The sequence below is a fragment of the Leptodactylus fuscus genome, chromosome 8 (genome assembly GCF_031893055.1).
Source record: "Leptodactylus fuscus isolate aLepFus1 chromosome 8, aLepFus1.hap2, whole genome shotgun sequence".
Taxonomy (NCBI): domain Eukaryota; kingdom Metazoa; phylum Chordata; class Amphibia; order Anura; family Leptodactylidae; genus Leptodactylus; species Leptodactylus fuscus.
The window spans coordinates 83629601-83650552 of NC_134272.1; the positions used below are offsets into that span (position 1 = coordinate 83629601).

General features: G+C 47.2%; 1 protein-coding gene across 1 annotated transcript in view; it reads right to left on the bottom strand.

Moving 5' to 3' along the window:
• The window catches only part of ARHGAP15 (Rho GTPase activating protein 15), a 381433-nt gene that overhangs the window by 225432 nt on the left and 135049 nt on the right, over window positions 1-20952 (bottom strand). The window lies entirely within an intron of this gene.

Genomic DNA, 20952 nt, shown 5'->3' on the forward strand with positions numbered 1-20952 from the left:
ACTGCCAAGGATCTTTTTAACCCTTTTGTTATTTATACATAGCATTTTATTGAACTATTTGGATACTGAATGGCAGTGTTATGTGGGATTGTAAGGGGATGTTACAGCAGGTCAGCAGTATATAGCCGTTTCTCTACTCCTCTCCACCTGCACACTAAAAATCCTATTGTGTGTCTTGAGACAAACTGCAGGTCACATGACTTAGCTTATAGATGCCTATAGAAGCCTATGGAGAAGGGAGGCTTAGTCTGATGCTGATGCTAAATAGGAGCTTTCTATCATAATGGAAGCACTTGAATCATATGAGTACATGTCAATACTTCTCTGTGTATGTCCTGTGGCTCTTTTTGTGACCATTATGCTGCAAATTCTCCTGTATTTACTGTTTTCCTTGTATGGCTCTTAATCTCAACCCACCAGCTGAGGAAGAACTAAATAATGCAAACTATATGGCATAGCATGGTAAGAAATAGAGTCATTAGTACCTGTGTACACATACTGTGCTTACTGTGTGCAGTCCATGGCAGCTGGTCTTCACTGACAACTCAAACTACCTAATACATAATATAAGTCTAACAATGCCCAGAATAATGTTATACAAGTTAGGCAAACTTTAAAGACAAGCTTTCTATCTCAACTAAAGTACTTTACTCACGTCAGTACATGTCAGTACTTCTCTATGTATGTCCTGTGTGGTGCTGGGGCTTGTATTGAGAGATACAGAATGATGGAGCAGATTCTCCTCTGCTTACTGTGTGCAGTGTTTTCAAATTAGGGGAAAAGTGCAAAATAATGCAATAATGTCCTATGGTGGCCAGAAATAGTGCAATGTATTACCAGTGTAGACACACTAGACTATTGATTTATACAATGTTTGTTTAAAGGGTAGGTGTACTTTAAATCTTATCCTGTACTATATATATGATAGAGGAAGTTGCTGTTGTTTTTGGTGTTGTGTTGTTGTTATTATAATTGCATCATTTACTATAAATATTTGTCATTTTCTTTGATACAATGTTTCTTCCCCTGAGATCTTGAATATGCACGATTTTGGTAAATCTTCGTTCCTTGCATAAGACTAGATGGTTGTAATTGTCCTAAAACATTTGCCACGAGACGTCCTCGCTGACACTTGCCGTTTCAGACACTGTCACCTTTTGATCTTTCAATCTGGGCTTCCCAGTGAATCCACATATCCGATTTTTTTTCCTCTCTTTATCTGGTAACTTTAGAATTTTCACATAATATCTATTTTAAAACCAGCACAAAACTAACATATTTCACCGGAGTTAATTATCCTGTTTTATCCCAAGAAACTCGGCTTTAGCCTGTAATCTGTGAGGAAATCTGCTGTTCTGGTCTCAAATCCTTTCCTCAGCTTGGCGATTATCAACTACATTTTTGTACTAGAGGGAATTAATGCCACATACGGCCTAAGCAGCTTTGAAGTAGAAAGGCCCAGACCTGTATTAACTTTGCTGCACATCACTGATGCGCTGAGAATAAGAGAACTGCATTGACACAGATGTCCAGTCAATCCCTGTGTCCGCAGTTACCTTTCATTTCTGTACTGTACATCTCTCACGCTGTTCGCAGCCTTTGCATTTGGCCCCAGGTAACCGTTCGCTGCCACCACCGCCAGCCGAGTGTTAACATTTGCAAACGTTATAAAAGGACGATTGAAGTGGTTGTATTGCTAGAAAGCGCGGCTGGCGAGTATCATTCTCACATCCCTGATGGCGGTCTAGTTCCTGGCAATAAGAAAACTTAAATAGACACAGAACTTGTAGGTAGAAGAATAAGTCTTCATGGGCATGAAAAGGAGGTTGCGATGATTTTCTAGCGCCTTCCGTCTTACATTGATTACATTGGAATTCCAATTCTTCTCTTACCAAGCTGGGTACGACCCAAATATTCCAATTTGTTTGGAATTGTCCAAGCAAATGGAGATTACTCTCATAGCTTCATGGTGTCTGGAGCTCTCCCGATGAGGTCATCCCCCGGGGTCACCGCTGAGGACTGTGGTTGGGCCATAAATGGTCATTGACAAATATGATGGGGCCTCAATATTGACCCTGGGGCAAGACAACACCAAGGAGTCCAAGAGAACACCAGATACTGCAAGTTTGTATCAATGTTTTTTTTTTTTTTGGGGGGGGCCCTCCATCTATTATATTTTTGGGTCTGATTAGACTCCAGAGTTTACTAATGTTGCTTTCACTAGATTTCATCCTTCATTTTTATTATCATTGCTACACATGGTCTTATCTACCTCTTTTGGCCTATCAAAGACTCCTTCAGTACTCTTCTGTGCAAGGCCTATCCTTACCATAGGTAACCATAAAGTCAATAAAATTGAAACATATTTTTCATATAAATAGTCCCTAAATATTGTATTGATTCAATGTTCCTCTGGTCCCGATTGTTGGACCATGGAAGGGATGATATGGCCCCCACCGATCTAGCCCTGATCTCAACATCATCCTGTCTGTCTAGGATGACGTGTAGAGACAGACGGATTGGAGCAAGCCTACATCCTCAGAAGATCTGGGCTTAGTTCTCCAAGATGGCGGCAGGAACAAACTCCCTGCCAAGTTCTACCAAAAAACGTCTGGAAGTACCGAGAAGAACTGATGAACGGCAAATGGCAAAGATCAAACCAAATATTGATGGGATTTACATATGTATTTTGTTAATGGTCAAGAATAAACTATTAACCCTTCTATGTCTGAAAGTATTCTTACGTTGCGGTATTTTCACACAGTTCTGTACCTCACCCCCCCCCCATGTCTCCACCTGCTCCTCCACATCTTATACAGTACAGAAAACTTATCCTAACACATTTCCGTGCGATTTACAAACTTTCCCTCTCGCGGTTCTGCAGACCTGTGGCTTTCTCCTGGCTCTTTGAAAAACAAGCATATGTCAGGCAGAGAATCGACGTTCCAGCACGTGCCGCATCCTCATCACCGGAGTGATAATTAAATCTCAGAATCACAGGTGACGTCCTCGCAGTCTCTTCCTTTGTCTCCCCCCGGACCGCTGATTCTGGCATCCCAGTGCGGCCTGTTAGCACAGATCAGGTGCTGATTTATAGGGACAGATGAGCGCTCACTGACAGATGGTAGGGTGACCTGAAAAACCTGCCCCCTTTTCTGGGATCAGGCAGCAGATGACAGGTATTATTTCATAAAATAAAGTCTAAAAGGAATCGCCGGAGCCCTGGCATTAATCTGCAGCAGTAACCAGCCATGTAACATTTATGTCAGGACAAATCTGTCTCTTTGCACGAGAAGGAAAAGTGGTTTTTGATGAAGATGTTCATAAATTTTAATATAATATGCCTGATGGTGTCTGATGTCTCAGGTCTCTTTTATATTTTAAGACTTGGCATAAAATGTGGAAATATTCAATGCAGCCTATATGTATTTTACATGACTGTAAGGTGACTCGATAGGAAGAAGGTTACTGGAGGAGGACGGCGCCGCCTCTAGTCCCGTGAGAGGTTCCGATTATATTACAAATAAATGTACTTCATCGTAATAAAATTATGGACAATCTAGAGTGGCGACGAGGAAATTGTAGGGAGGGCAAAAGGGGCATTTGCCTAGGGGCCTCCAATACTTAGGGGCTCCATCTGGATGCTGAATGTTCATATTAAACCTGACACCAAGAAAATGTAGTGCAATCTGCAGGTATCAATTCAGGGAGTAGAAGGAGCTGAGCAGATCTACATCAAAACCCATCAGGGGCATAACTAAAGGCTTGCAGGCCTTGGATAAAAACTTAGTTGGGTCCAATTGCTCTACATCTCCTAAAAACTAGAAGACCAGTTAATAGCAAGCCAGGTTCATTATTAATGTTCCAAAAAATTTGGGTTCAGCCAAACCTGAATTTTTTGGGGTTTGCCGCCCACTAGTTTCTCTTTAAGCCCTACAGTCTAATAATAAGAGGCCAGAAGAGACCATGGCATACTTCAGGGTTCCACTCTTCTAAATGGGCCATCAGTCCTCGAGACCCGAGGACACGGCTGAGTAATACTATACGTCTGATTATAATATAATATGGGCTTAAAGGGGGGGGGGCAGTAATTTTTTTATGGCCTCGATGGGAGTTTAGCTGCATTGGTAGAGCCGGCCACTATACAGAGCATGGAGCCATCTTCTTCCAGCACCATAGTACGAGCATCAGTAGAGAACCCATACAACTGATCTGTTAGACCTCACCAATAAGATATTTATGCTCTCTCCTAAGGATAGGTTATAAAGAAAAATTTCTCGACAACTTTTATAGACCTAAAGTAAAATAATGCCCAGTGATCAATCACTAGAGGAGGCGAATTTTGTAAATATTTACCAAAATTTGATTCATAATGCATATGTTTGCGTGAACTGGGAGTGACGAGCAAAGGTAATTTTGCTTTTCACTTTGCTCTTCACTTCCAGTTCACGCAAACATATGCATTATGAATCAAATTTTTGTAAATATTTACAAAATTCGCCTCCTCTAGTGTTCGATTACTGGGCGTTCCACTAGTGACACCCTTCCACCAGCAACACCCCCAGTTCCTCTTCACTACATGACCAACCATCCTCCTTGTAACACATTTTTTCCTTTGTTGACTTCAAAAATGTTGAGTACTATTTTATGTTATAATTTTTTTTGTAGGTTTTGCGGTATTTAAAGAACCCAGTCAACAAGAACTTGACTGACTTGTTAATTCCGCCTTATGTAACAGAACACCATATTGTCTTACAAAACGCTGCATAATAGGAACATAACATAACTTATGTTGAGGCACCTCTTGATAGACCAATGTTCTATGTATATTGTACCAGCACGTTCACAGTTCTCATGGTTGCGCTCAACGTTACACCTCGCACAACCAACGTTGTGTCTGAATATCAAATTCCCGTAAACTTAGATGACATTTGTAGCAACTTTTGTTGCGTAAATGCGGAATGCAAATTCATAAAAAGTAAAAAGTGAAAAAGTAAATCAAAGCCAAAACTCTGATAAATTTTAATATCGTTTCTAGAGAGTGAACTTTCATCTTAAGCGGAAATCGGTTGGGGCACCTGTCGGGGCCAATGACAATCCCATTCTCTATGTATTAAAGAAAAATGATTTTTTTATGACGAGGCAGACGAGTATCAGTATTTAAAGGAGTCTGAAGATGAAATTATAATACCAAGGGCATAAAGTAAAATAGACTGGCGTACCGCTAGACAAATCATAATGTCTATATTAGAGTCTCCGAGGAAAGACCTAATTTCAGCTGCTTTCAATATTTAATGTCTGTTTTCCTCAAATATGGTGATTAGCAAAACAGACATATTTAATGGCCGGGAATTGGAGAAAAAATAGGAATACAGAAGATTTATTTACCACTGCATACTGTATATAGCGCCAGCCGCCTACATATTCTGCGGTTCGCAAATTGATGTCAATCATATCAGGCTCTGGCCATCAAAATACAGTTTCTTCTACTTCACCCCTAAGGATCATAAAAATGGATATCAATTTTGGGTATAGGACGAGACCTACATATACACAGGAGGAACATATGGCTCTGTGAAGATATTGTCTTTGGTCTACATGAAAACCCAGGACCCTAATGGGGCAAAGCAACAGTGGTAACCAATGAGCATCCCTGTATCTTCTTCATTAAAGGGAGTCTATCACTAGCTCAAACCATATTAAACCAATCCCACCCAGTGGCATAACTAAAGTCTTGTGGGCCCTGGTGCAATCTTCTTCCAGGGCCCCCTACCCCACCCTTACATTCTTGATAGTGATGGTTACGGGAGCTAAGAAGTTTAATCCCCCTTAGTGTGGTTAGGGTAACCTGTGGGTCTCCTTGGCTATGGGCCAGATGGAAGCTGCAATCTCAATACTGATGCCAGTGCTTATGGGCCTCCTGAGACTCCTGGGCCCTGGTGCAAATGCAACCTCTGCACCCCTCAAACTACACTCCTGATCCCAACCTTCCATTGTTCATGCTCACCTTAATCTGTAGCGTTTTCCCCTTCCTTTTGTGAGTCTCTTTTCCCAATAAATGAATCTATTTCCTAATATGCAAATGAGCAGTTTGGAGCACCATTACTTTTGTTGCTCCAAAAAGCTTCTCCTCCCTCTGCACAGGAATACCCTCAGCCCCATAACCTGGACCAATAAGCTTTGCACAGATCTCACCTGGCCCTATGTATTCACATTTGTGTTGCCACAATGATTTTTTGGCGCATGCGCAAAACAGTTCTGACGCTAATCTTTTAGAGTCAACTGTAAAGCACATGCGCATGCGCAGAATATCAAAGTGGCAGCGAGAATGTGACAACACAGGGTCAGCCAAGACCTGTGCAAAGCTCTCTGATGCTGTCAATCATAAATGGGTGGGGGGGATGTAGAGCATTTCTGAGCAGTGTGGGAGTAGTTTTTTTGGAGCAACAAAAGCAACGTTGGTGCTCCAAATTGCTTGTTTGGAAATAAATTATGAGTCTTGTAAAAGGAAGGGGAAAAAAGTTCAGGCTAGCCTAAGCAAGGTAACAGTGGGACTGGCTTGATATAATCGGACCTGGGGATAGACTCCCTAAAATGCAATTTTATTGCAAAAGTCTCTATTTTTGAAAAATTTTGCACGGGGAAGGGGGAGACTTGTCTCCTTAGCCCTAAACAAATCTGCAAAATACTAATTCCCTCCAATGATTAGGTATTGTGTATAACACTGCTCATCTTGTATGAGACAAATGGGGCAATGGGACTTTTTAGGCCTCCTTAGGCTACAAGGCCCAGGCATGATAGAAACCTGTGCACTGCTTATAGTTACTGTATGTTCTAGGCCAAGTCTCATTGTGCTTGGGTTTGGCTATGGCTTGCCTGGTTGTTTTGCTGTTCAGGAAATGCATTGCAAATTGTAAGATATGAATCACAGAAAAAGTAGCTGAAATTATCATTTATTTACTTTTTAATTGAAATATTTGGAAAACCTCAAAAAGAACAAATAAAAACACTGAGAATGTTCAGATAATGGTCAGACTATAATACATCCAGGGCAGGTAACATGGTCATGCATTAATAAAGGAACCTGATGTCTATGGTTGTGATGTTGTGTCATATCCAGGGGCGATATTCCAAACCTTCTCACTAGAGATGAGCGAACACTAAAATGTTCGAGGTTCGAAATTCGATTCGAACAGCCGCTCAATGTTCGTGTGTTCGAACGGGTTTCGAACCCCATTATAGTCTATGGGGAACAGATACTCGTTAAGGGGGAAACCCAAATCCGTGTCTGGAGGGTCACCAAGTCCACTATGACACCCCAGGAAATGATGCCAACACCTCTGGAATGACACTGGGACAGCAGGGGAAGCATGTCTGGGGGCATCTAACACACCAAAGACCCTCTATTACCCCAACATCACAGCCTAACAACTACACACTTTACACACTCAATACCACCTCTCTGACAGTAGGAAAACACCTTGAAACATGTGTATTTGGCACTTGCAGTGAGGAGAGCTTGTCACCAGCAGTGAATTTGGCCCTTGTAGTAAGTTGAGGTTGGCACCAACATTTGTTTTGAAAATCAGGGTGGATTGAGCCTCTAACCAGCAGAGTTTGGGCAAATTCATGGTGGAGGGAGCCTCTAAACACCCCAGTTTGGGCAAATTCATGGTGGAGGGAGCCTCTAAAAACCCCAGTTTGGACCAATTCATGGTGGAGGGAGCCTCTAACCAGCCCAGTTTGGGCAAATTCATGGTGGAGGGAGCCTCTAAAAAACCCAGTTTGGACCAATTCATGGTGGAGGGAGCCTCTAACCAGCCCAGTTTGGGCAAATTCATGGTGGAGGGAGCCTCTAACCAGCCCAGTTTGGACCAATTAATGGTGGAGGGAGCCTCTAACCAGCCCAGTTTGGACCAATTAATGGTGGAGGGAGCCTCTAACCACCCCAGTTTGGACCAATTCATGGTGGAGGGAGCCTCTAAACAGCCAAGTTTGGACCAATTCATGGTGGAGGGAGCCTCTAAAAACCCCAGTTTGGACCAATTCATGGTGGAGGGAGCCTCTAACCAGCCCAGTTTGGACCAATTAATGGTGGAGGGAGCCTCTAAACAGCCAAGTTTTGGGAAATTCATGGTGGAGGGAGCCTCTAACCAGCCCAGTTTGGACCAATTCATGGTGGAGGGAGCCTCTAAACAGCCAAGTTTGGACCAATTCATGGTGGAGGGAGCCTCTAAAAACCCCAGTTTGGACCAATTCATGGTGGAGGGAGCCTCTAACCAGCCCAGTTTGGGCAAATTCATGGTGGAGGGAGCCTCTAAACAGCCCAGTTTGGGCAAATTCATGGTGGAGGGAGCCTCTAACCAGCCCAGTTTGGACCAATTAATGGTGGAGGGAGCCTCTAACCAGCCCAGTTTGGACCAATTAATGGTGGAGGGAGCCTCTAACCAGCCCAGTTTGGACCAATTAATGGTGGAGGGAGCCTCTAACCAGCCCAGTTTGGACCAATTAATGGTGGAGGGAGCCTCTAACCAGCCCAGTTTGGACCAATTCATGGTGGAGGGAGCCTCTAAAAAACCCAGTTTGGACCAATTCATGGTGGAGGGAGCCTCTAAACAGCCCAGTTTGGGCAAATTCATGTTGGAGGGAGCCTCTAAACAGCCCAGTTTGGGCAAATTCATGGTGGAGGGAGCCTCTAACCAGCCCAGTTTGGACCAATTAATGGTGGAGGGAGCCTCTAAACAGCCAAGTTTTGGGAAATTCATGGTGGAGGGAGCCTCTAACCAGCCCAGTTTGGACCAATTCATGGTGGAGGGAGCCTCTAAACAGCCCAGTTTGGGCAAATTCATGGTGGAGGGAGCCTCTAAAAAACCCAGTTTGGACCAATTCATGGTGGAGGGAGCCTCTAACCAGCCCAGTTTGGACCAATTAATGGTGGAGGGAGCCTCTAAACAGCCAAGTTTTGGGAAATTCATGGTGGAGGGAGCCTCTAACCAGCCCAGTTTGGACCAATTCATGGTGGAGGGAGCCTCTAAACAGCCCAGTTTGGGCAAATTCATGGTGGAGGGAGCCTCTAAAAAACCCAGTTTGGACCAATTCATGGTGGAGGGAGCCTCTAACCAGCCCAGTTTGGACCAATTAATGGTGGAGGGAGCCTCTAACCAGCCCAGTTTGGACCAATTAATGGTGGAGGGAGCCTCTAACCAGCCCAGTTTGGACCAATTAATGGTGGAGGGAGCCTCTAACCACCCCAGTTTGGACGAATTAATGGTGGAGGGAGCCTCTAACCAGCCCAGTTTGGACCAATTCATGGTGGAGGGAGCCTCTAAAAAACCCAGTTTGGACCAATTCATGGTGGAGGGAGCCTCTAAACAGCCCAGTTTGGGCAAATTCATGGTGGAGGGAGCCTCTAAACAGCCCAGTTTGGGCAAATTCATGGTGGAGGGAGCCTCTAACCAGCCCAGTTTGGACCAATTCATGGTGGAGGGAGCCTCTAAACAGCCCAGTTTGGGCAAATTCATGGTGGAGGGAGCCTCTAAAAAACCCAGTTTGGACCAATTCATGGTGGAGGGAGCCTCTAACCAGCCCAGTTTGGACCAATTAATGGTGGAGGGAGCCTCTAAACAGCCAAGTTTTGGGAAATTCATGGTGGAGGGAGCCTCTAACCAGCCCAGTTTGGACCAATTCATGGTGGAGGGAGCCTCTAAACAGCCCAGTTTGGGCAAATTCATGGTGGAGGGAGCCTCTAAAAAACCCAGTTTGGACCAATTCATGGTGGAGGGAGCCTCTAACCAGCCCAGTTTGGACCAATTAATGGTGGAGGGAGCCTCTAACCAGCCCAGTTTGGACCAATTCATGGTGGAGGGAGCCTCTAAACAGCCCAGTTTGGGCAAATTCATGGTGGAGGGAGCCTCTAAAAAACCCAGTTTGGACCAATTCATGGTGGAGGGAGCCTCTAACCAGCCCAGTTTGGACCAATTAATGGTGGAGGGAGCCTCTAACCAGCCCAGTTTGGACCAATTAATGGTGGAGGGAGCCTCTAACCAGCCCAGTTTGGACCAATTAATGGTGGAGGGAGCCTCTAACCACCCCGGTTTGGACCAATTAATGGTGGAGGGAGCCTCTAACCAGCCCAGTTTGGACCAATTCATGGTGGAGGGAGCCTCTAAAAAACCCAGTATGGACCAATTCATGGTGGAGGGAGCCTCTAAACAGCCCAGTTTGGGCAAATTCATGGTGGAGGGAGCCTCTAAACAGCCCAGTTTGGACCAATTAATGGTGGAGGGAGCCTCTAACCAGCCCAGTTTGGACCAATTAATGGTGGAGGGAGCCTCTAAACAGCCAAGTTTTGTGAAATTCATGGTGGAGGGAGCCTCTAACCAGCCCAGTTTGGACCAATTCATGGTGGAGGGAGCCTCTAAAAACCCCAGTTTGGACCAATTCATGGTGGAGGGAGCCTCTAACCAGCCCAGTTTGGGCAAATTCATGGTGGAGGGAGCCTCTAAACAGCCCAGTTTGGGCAAATTCATGGTGGAGGGAGCCTCTAACCAGCCCAGTTTGGACCAATTAATGGTGGAGGGAGCCTCTAACCAGCCCAGTTTGGACCAATTAATGGTGGAGGGAGCCTCTAACCAGCCCAGTTTGGACCAATTAATGGTGGAGGGAGCCTCTAACCACCCCAGTTTGGACCAATTAATGGTGGAGGGAGCCTCTAACCAGCCCAGTTTGGACCAATTCATGGTGGAGCGAGCCTCTAAAAAACCCAGTTTGGACCAATTCATGGTGGAGGGAGCCTCTAAACAGCCCAGTTTGGGCAAATTCATGGTGGAGGGAGCCTCTAACCAGCCCAGTTTGGACCAATTAATGGTGGAGGGAGCCTCTAAACAGCCAAGTTTTGGGAAATTCATGGTGGAGGGAGCCTCTAACCAGCCCAGTTTGGACCAATTCATGGTGGAGGGAGCCTCTAAACAGCCCAGTTTGGGCAAATTCATGGTGGAGGGAGCCTCTAAAAAACCCAGTTTGGACCAATTCATGGTGGAGGGAGCCTCTAACCAGCCCAGTTTGGACCAATTAATGGTGGAGGGAGCCTCTAAACAGCCAAGTTTTGGGAAATTCATGGTGGAGGGAGCCTCTAACCAGCCCAGTTTGGACCAATTCATGGTGGAGGGAGCCTCTAAACAGCCCAGTTTGGGCAAATTCATGGTGGAGGGAGCTTCTAAAAAACCCAGTTTGGACCAATTCATGGTGGAGGGAGCCTCTAACCAGCCCAGTTTGGACCAATTAATGGTGGAGGGAGCCTCTAACCAGCCCAGTTTGGACCAATTAATGGTGGAGGGAGCCTCTAACCAGCCCAGTTTGGACCAATTAATGGTGGAGGGAGCCTCTAACCACCCCAGTTTGGACCAATTAATGGTGGAGGGAGCCTCTAAAAAACCCAGTTTGGACCAATTCATGGTGGAGGGAGCCTCTAAACAGCCCAGTTTGGGCAAATTCATGGTGGAGGGAGCCTCTAAACAGCCCAGTTTGGACCAATTAATGGTGGAGGGAGCCTCTAACCAGCCCAGTTTGGACCAATTAATGGTGGAGGGAGCCTCTAAACAGCCAAGTTTTGGGAAATTCATGGTGGAGGGAGCCTCTAACCAGCCCAGTTTGGACCAATTCATGGTGGAGGGAGCCTCTAAAAACCCCAGTTTGGACCAATTCATGGTGGAGGGAGCCTCTAACCAGCCCAGTTTGGGCAAATTCATGGTGGAGGGAGCCTCTAAACAGCCCAGTTTGGGCAAATTCATGGTGGAGGGAGCCTCTAACCAGCCCAGTTTGGACCAATTAATGGTGGAGGGAGCCTCTAACCAGCCCAGTTTGGACCAATTAATGGTGGAGGGAGCCTCTAACCAGCCCAGTTTGGACCAATTAATGGTGGAGGGAGCCTCTAACCACCCCAGTTTGGACCAATTAATGGTGGAGGGAGCCTCTAACCAGCCCAGTTTGGACCAATTCATGGTGGAGCGAGCCTCTAAAAAACCCAGTTTGGACCAATTCATGGTGGAGGGAGCCTCTAAACAGCCCAGTTTGGGCAAATTCATGGTGGAGGGAGCCTCTAACCAGCCCAGTTTGGACCAATTAATGGTGGAGGGAGCCTCTAAACAGCCAAGTTTTGGGAAATTCATGGTGGAGGGAGCCTCTAACCAGCCCAGTTTGGACCAATTCATGGTGGAGGGAGCCTCTAAACAGCCCAGTTTGGGCAAATTCATGGTGGAGGGAGCCTCTAAAAAACCCAGTTTGGACCAATTCATGGTGGAGGGAGCCTCTAACCAGCCCAGTTTGGACCAATTAATGGTGGAGGGAGCCTCTAAACAGCCAAGTTTTGGGAAATTCATGGTGGAGGGAGCCTCTAACCAGCCCAGTTTGGACCAATTCATGGTGGAGGGAGCCTCTAAACAGCCCAGTTTGGGCAAATTCATGGTGGAGGGAGCTTCTAAAAAACCCAGTTTGGACCAATTCATGGTGGAGGGAGCCTCTAACCAGCCCAGTTTGGACCAATTAATGGTGGAGGGAGCCTCTAACCAGCCCAGTTTGGACCAATTAATGGTGGAGGGAGCCTCTAACCAGCCCAGTTTGGACCAATTAATGGTGGAGGGAGCCTCTAACCACCCCAGTTTGGACCAATTAATGGTGGAGGGAGCCTCTAAAAAACCCAGTTTGGACCAATTCATGGTGGAGGGAGCCTCTAAACAGCCCAGTTTGGGCAAATTCATGGTGGAGGGAGCCTCTAAACAGCCCAGTTTGGACCAATTAATGGTGGAGGGAGCCTCTAACCAGCCCAGTTTGGACCAATTAATGGTGGAGGGAGCCTCTAAACAGCCAAGTTTTGGGAAATTCATGGTGGAGGGAGCCTCTAACCAGCCCAGTTTGGACCAATTCATGGTGGAGGGAGCCTCTAAAAACCCCAGTTTGGACCAATTCATGGTGGAGGGAGCCTCTAACCAGCCCAGTTTGGGCAAATTCATGGTGGAGGGAGCCTCTAAACAGCCCAGTTTGGGCAAATTCATGGTGGAGGGAGCCTCTAAAAAACCCAGTTTGGACCAATTCATGGTGGAGGGAGCCTCTAACCAGCCCAGTTTGGACCAATTAATGGTGGAGGGAGCCTCTAACCAGCCCAGTTTGGACCAATTAATGGTGGAGGGAGCCTCTAACCACCCCAGTTTGGACCAATTAATGGTGGAGGGAGCCTCTAACCAGCCCAGTTTGGACCAATTCATGGTGGAGGGAGCCTCTAAAAAACCCAGTTTGGACCAATTCATGGTGGAGGGAGCCTCTAAACAGCCCAGTTTGGGCAAATTCATGGTGGAGGGAGCCTCTAAACAGCCCAGTTTGGGCAAATTCATGGTGGAGGGAGCCTCTAACCAGCCCAGTTTGGACCAATTAATGGTGGAGGGAGCCTCTAAACAGCCAAGTTTTGGGAAATTCATGGTGGAGGGAGCCTCTAACCAGCCCAGTTTGGACCAATTCATGGTGGAGGGAGCCTCTAAACAGCCCAGTTTGGGCAAATTCATGGTGGAGGGAGCCTCTAAAAAACCCAGTTTGGACCAATTCATGGTGGAGGGAGCCTCTAACCAGCCCAGTTTGGACCAATTAATGGTGGAGGGAGCCTCTAAACAGCCAAGTTTTGGGAAATTCATGGTGGAGGGAGCCTCTAACCAGCCCAGTTTGGACCAATTCATGGTGGAGGGAGCCTCTAAACAGCCCAGTTTGGGCAAATTCATGGTGGAGGGAGCCTCTAAAAAACCCAGTTTGGACCAATTCATGGTGGAGGGAGCCTCTAACCAGCCCAGTTTGGACCAATTAATGGTGGAGGGAGCCTCTAACCAGCCCAGTTTGGACCAATTAATGGTGGAGGGAGCCTCTAACCAGCCCAGTTTGGACCAATTAATGGTGGAGGGAGCCTCTAACCACCCCAGTTTGGACCAATTAATGGTGGAGGGAGCCTCTAACCAGCCCAGTTTGGACCAATTCATGGTGGAGGGAGCCTCTAAAAAACCCAGTTTGGACCAATTCATGGTGGAGGGAGCCTCTAAACAGCCCAGTTTGGGCAAATTCATGGTGGAGGGAGCCTCTAAACAGCCCAGTTTGGACCAATTAATGGTGGAGGGAGCCTCTAACCAGCCCAGTTTGGACCAATTAATGGTGGAGGGAGCCTCTAAACAGCCAAGTTTTGGGAAATTCATGGTGGAGGGAGCCTCTAACCAGCCCAGTTTGGACCAATTCATGGTGGAGGGAGCCTCTAAACAGCCAAGTTTTGGGAAATTCATGGTGGAGGGAGCCTCTAACCAGCCCAGTTTGGACCAATTCATGGTGGAGGGAGCCTCTAAACAGCCCAGTTTGGACCAATTCATGGTGGAGGGAGCCTCTAACCAGCAGAGTTGGTGGAAATCAGGGTGGAGGGAGCCTCTAACCAGCAGAGTTGGGGGAAATCAGGGTGGAGGGAGCCTAGTATTAGCAGAATTGTGCAACGCTTATGGTGGATGAGTATGAGGATGCGGAGGAATTGGAGAGGTTTAGTACAGACATGGAGTTTCATGTTGGGGTGCTTTACACAGGTGGGCACAAAAATGACGGCTCTACCCAGTGGTGGTTCATTTTTATCAAAGTGAGCCGGTTGGCACTCTCAGCTGACAGACGGGTGCGCTTGTCAGTGATGATGCCACCGGCTGCACTGAACACCCTCTCAGATAGGACGCTGGCGGCAGGACAGGACAGCACCTCCAAGGCATATAGGGCAAGTTCAAGCCACAGGTCCAACTTCGACACCCAATACGTGTAGGGCGCAGAGGGGTCGGAGAGGACAGGGCTGTGGTCGGAAAGGTATTCCCGCAACATGCGCCTATACTTCTCACGCCTGGTGACACTAGGACCCTCCGTGGCGGCACTTTGGCGAGGGGGTGCCATCAAGGTGTCCCAGACCTTAGACAGTGTGCCCCTCGTTTGTGTGGACCGGTGAGAACTTGGTTGCCTACTGGAGGAACTGCCCTCCCTGCCGCCAACGTCACATGCTGGAAACATCTCCATCATATTCTGCACCAATTGCCTGTGGCAAGCATTGATGCGATTGGCCCTCCCCTCTACCGGAATAAAAGACGAGATGTTGTTTTTATACCGGGGGTCAAGGATAGCAAAGATCCAGTACTGGTTGTCCTCCATGATTTTGACAATACGCTTGTCGGTTGTAAAGCACCCCAACATGAACTCAGCCATGTCTGCCACAGTGTTAGTTGGCATGACTCCTCTGGCCCCACCGGAAAGTTCAATCTCCATTTCCTCCTCATCCTCCATGTCTACCCATCCGCGCTGCAACAATGGGACGATTCGAAGTTGCCCGGAAGCCTCCTGTATCACCATCACATCATCGGACAACTCTTCTTCCTCCTCCTCCTCCTCCTCCTCCTCCATTAAACGCAGTGAAGCGGACAGATGTGTGGACCTACTCTCCAGCTGTGACGGATCGGATGCTATCCCTAACTCCTCTGTGTGATCTGAGTTATCCCTGATGTCAATCAGGGATTCTCTCAGAACACACAAGAGCGGGATTGTAAGGCTCACCATCGCATCCTCAGAGCTCACCCTCCTTGTGGACTCCTCAAAGACCCGTAGGATGTCACAAAGGTCTCTCATCCATGGCCACTCATGGATGTGAAACTGAGGCAGCTGACTTTGTGGCACCCTAGGGTTTTGTAGCTGGTATTCCATCAAAGGTCTCTGCTGCTCAACCACTCTATTCAACATCTGAAACGTTGAGTTCCAGCGTGTGGGGACGTCGCACAAAAGCCGGTGTTGTGGCACATGCAGGCGTTGCTGGAGAGATTTTAAGCTAGCAGCGGCTACTGTCGACTTGCGAAAGTGGGCGCACATGCGCCGCACTTTCACCAGTAGCTCTGGAACATTGGGGTAGCTCTTTAGGAAACGTTGCACCACTAGGTTGAAGACGTGGGCCAGGCATGGAACATGTTGGAGTCCGGCAAGCTCCAGAGCTGCTACCAGGTTCCGGCCGTTATCACAAACGACCATGCCTGGGCCCAGGTGCAGCGGCTCAAACCATATTGCCGTCTCATCGAGGAGGGCATCCCTCACCTCGGAGGCAGTGTGCTGTCTGTCCCCCAAGCTGATCAGCTTCAGCACAGCCTGCTGACGTCTACCAACGCCAGTGCTGCAACGTTTCCAACTCGTAGCTGGGGTCAATCTAACAGCGGAGGAGGAGGCGGTGGCGGAGGAGGAGGCGGTGGCGGAGGAGGAGGCGGTAGAGGAGGAGGAGGAGGGGGGTGTTCTTCTCGTGTCCCTGCCAGGAATGTTAGGCGGGGAGACGAGGTACACCGGGCCAGTTTGGGAAGCAGTCCCAGCCTCAACTACATTCACCCAGTGTGCCGTCAGTGAAATGTAGCGTCCCTGTCCGCATGCACTTGTCCACGCGTCGGTGGTCAAGTGGACCTTTGTGCAAAGCGCGGAACTAAGGGCCCGCCTGATGTTGAGTGACACGTGCTGGTGCAAGGCGGGGACGGCACACCGGGAGAAGTAGTGACGGCTAGGGACGGCATAGCGAGGTGCCGCAGTTGCCATCAGGTCCAGGAAGGCGGGAGTTTCAACAAGCCGGAACGCCAACATCTCCTGGGCCAGCAGTTTAGCGATGTTGGCGTTCAAGGCTTGCGCGTGTGGGTGGTTAGCAGTGTATTTCTGCCGCCGCTCCAATGTCTGAGAGATGGTGGGTTGTTGTAAAGAAACGCCTGATGGTGCCTTTGATGGTGCAGGAGAAGGAGATAAGACAGGACCAGGGGAGGATGAGGTAGAAGTCAACAAAGTGGCGGAGGCAGATGAAGTGGTGTCCTGGCTCGTCCTCTGGAGTGCATCGCCAGCACAGTCAGCAGTGGCAGTGGCAGAGGCAGAGGCAGTGGCAGAGGCAGTGGCAGTGGCGTGAACGGCAGGCGGCCTTTGTCCTGCCGTTGCTGCCTGCCACTGATTCCAGTGCTTGGATTCCAAATGACGGCGCATTGAAGTGGTGGACAGGTTGCTCTTCTCAGAGCCCCTAATCAATTTCGAGAGGCAAATTGTGCAGACAACACTATATCTGTCCTCGGCGCATTCCTTGAAAAAACTCCACACCTTCGAGAAACGTGCCCTCGAGGTGGGAGTTTTTCGGGGCTGGGTACGAACTGGAACATCTTGGGAGATTCCGGGTGTGGCCTGGCTTCGCCTAAGCTGCTGACCTCTGCCTCTGCCTCTAGCTACCCTTTTTGGTGCTGCACCTGCCTCAACATCCACACTACTTTCCCCGCTTGACATCCCCCCTGTCCAGGTCGGGTCAGTGTCCTCATCATCCACCACTTCCTCTTCCAACTCCTGTCTCATCTCCTCCTCCCGCACAATGCGCCGGTCAACTGGATGCCCTGACGGCAACTGCGTCACATCATCGTCGATGAGGGTGGGTTGCTGGTCATCCACCACCAAATCGAACGGAGATGGAGGAGACTCTAGTGTTTGAGCATCTGGACACAGATGCTCCTCTGTTAGGTTCGTGGAATCGTGACGTGGAGAGGCAGGTTGAGGGACAATGAAAGGAGCGGAGAACAGCTCTGGGGAGCAGGGACAGTTTGGGTTATTGTTCTGTAAAGCTTCGGAATTTTGGGAGGAAGGAAGACAAGACTGTTGGGTAATAGGAGGAGAGGAGGCAGAGTCTGACTGGCTGCTGGACAATGTGCTGTAAGCGTTCTCTGACAGCCATTGCAAGACCTGTTCCTGGTTCTCGGGCCTACTAAGGTTTGTACCCTGCAGTTTAGTTAATGTGGCAAGCAACCCTGGCACTGTGGAGTGGCGCAATGCTTGCTGCCCCACAGGAGTAGGCACGGGACGCCCTGTGGCTTCACTGCTACCTTGCTCCCCAGAACCATTCCCCCGACCTCGCCCACGGCCTCGTCCACGTCCCTTTCCGGGAGCCTTGCGCATTTTGAATTCCTAGTTAGAAATTGGCACTGTATACCAGTAGTAAAAATTGTGGGTGCACGTAACCCCAATATATTCTTTGAATTCCCAGTCAGAAACTGGCACTATATGGCAGTAGCAAGAAATGAGGGTATTTGTATTCCCAATATACTCTTTGAATTCCCAGTCAGACAATGGCACTGTATACCAGTAGTAAAAATTGTGGGTGCACGTAACCCCAATATATTCTTTGAATTACCAGTCAGAAACTGGCACTATATGGCAGTAGCAAGAAATGAGGGTATTTATAACCCCAATATATTCTTTGAATTCCCAGTCAGACAATGGCACTGTATACCAGTAGTAAAAATTGTGGGTGCACGTAACCCCAATATATTCTTTGAATTCCCAGTCAGAAACTGGCACTATATGGCAGTAGCAAGAAATGAGGGTATTTGTATTCCCAATATACTCTTTGAATTCCCAGTCAGACAATGGCACTGTATACCAGTAGTAAAAATTGTGGGTGCACGTAACCCCAATATATTCTTTGAATTACCAGTCAGAAACTGGCACTATATGGCAGTAGCAAGAAATGAGGGTATTTATAACCCCAATATATTCTTTGAATTCCCAGTCAGACAATGGCACTGTATACCAGTAGTAAAAATTGTGGGTGCACGTAACCCCAATATATTCTTTGAATTCCCAGTCAGAAACTGGCACTATATGGCAGTAGCAAGAAATGAGGGTATTTGTATTCCCAATATACTCTTTGAATTCCCAGTCAGACAATGGCACTGTATACCAGTAGTAAAAATTGTGGGTGCACGTAACCCCAATATACTCTTTGAATTACCAGTCAGAAACTGGCACTATATGGCAGTAGCAAGAAATGAGGGTATTTATAACCCCAATATATTCTTTGAATTCCCAGTCAGACAATGGCACTGTATACCAGTAGTAAAAATTGTGGGTGCACGTAACCCCAATATATTCTTTGAATTCCCAGTCAGAAACTGGCACTATATGGCAGTAGCAAGAAATGAGGGTATTTGTATTCCCAATATACTCTTTGAATTCCCAGTCAGACAATGGCACTGTATACCAGTAGTAAAAATTGTGGGTGCACGTAACCCCAATATATTCTTTGAATTACCAGTCAGAAACTGGCACTATATGGCAGTAGCAAGAAATGAGGGTATTTATAACCCCAATATATTCTTTGAATTCCCAGTCAGACAATGGCACTGTATACCAGTAGTAAAAATTGTGGGTGCACGTAACCCCAATATATTCTTTGAATTCCCAGTCAGAAACTGGCACTATATGGCAGTAGCAAGAAATGAGGGTATTTGTATTCCCAATATACTCTTTGAATTCCCAGTCAGACAATGGCACTGTATACCAGTAGTAAAAATTGTGGGTGCACGTAACCCCAATATATTCTTTGAATTACCAGTCAGAAACTGGCACTATATGGCAGTAGCAAGAAATGAGGGTATTTATAACCCCAATATATTCTTTGAATTCCCAGTCAGACAATGGCACTGTATACCAGTAGTAAAAATTGTGGGTGCACGTAACCCCAATATATTCTTTGAATTCCCAGTCAGAAACTGGCACTATATGGCAGTAGCAAGAAATGAGGGTATTTGTATTCCCAATATACTCTTTGAATTCCCAGTCAGACAATGGCACTGTATACCAGTAGTAAAAATTGTGGGTGCACGTAACCCCAATATACTCTTTGAATTACCAGTCAGAAACTGGCACTATATGGCAGTAGCAAGAAATGAGGGTATTTATAACCCCAATATATTCTTTGAATTCCCAGTCAGACAATGGCACTGTATACCAGTAGTAAAAATTGTGGGTGTATATAGCCCCAATTCTATTGCTAGGGGACTTGCAGGGTATTTCTGGGGTGAAGGTGGGGGGGCACACCGTTGGAACGGGTATCGGGGTATATATCGGGTATACGGGAATACACTGACAGTGTATTCCATTCAGGATCCTGGGAAAGCTGAGTTGCGGCGATTGAGCCCGTCAGTGCCACGTTACACTGACAAGCTTCTCCCTGGAATTTAGCTCTTACAAGAGCTGTTGGTTGTCTTCTCCTTCCTATCCTAGCCTGTCCCTGCCTACCCAGAATCTAAGCCCTAGCTAGCTGGACGGAAACCTCCGTCCTCGGTGAATTGCAAGCTCAGAATGACGCGAAGCTGGGCGGCGCTGTTCTTTTAAATTAGAGGTCACATGTTTTCGGCAGCCAATGGGTTTTGCCTACTTTTTTCAACGTCACCGGTGTCGTAGTTCCTGTCCCACCTACCCAGCGCTGTTATTGGAGCAAAAAAGGCGCCAGGGAAGGTGGGAGGGGAATCGAGTAATGGCGCACTTTACCACGCGGTGTTCGATTCGATTCGAACATGCCGAACAGCCTAATATCCGATCGAACATGAGTTCGATAGAACACTGTTCGCTCATCTCTACTTCTCACCCTTCCGAGGTCTTCACTGCTATGTCTAAGCTGAGCTCTAAACAAGAACACGATAATATGGAGAGCTGCCTTCTAAAGGGTGACTTCTCCCGTTACAGTACCTATCCTGAATATCCTAATAATCCCCCTACTGGTCCTAAGACGTTTCCTTTATCAGTGTAGGAAGTGTCTTCAGAGGTCAGGAGAGCGAGAGGTTGCATAAGGTTGGAAGGTTCCCAACTAGACAACATTGGCAGGTAGAACATCAGGGCTATATGAAGCTAGAAGGTACTATCACTTCTGACCCCAATTCTGTTGTATTTGACTTCTTCATGAAGACTAGAAAAGTTGTCTAGGTTATCGGAAGGAGGTAGAGATGGAGTATAGTAACACGGCACGGCAGGATCAGCCCATCTTCTATATGATGCCCACTTGAGGTATTTTCATCTTCTTTTACGAGTACAACTCAGAGTTGCAAAATTCTTTAGGTTGCAATTAGAGATTTTAACCCC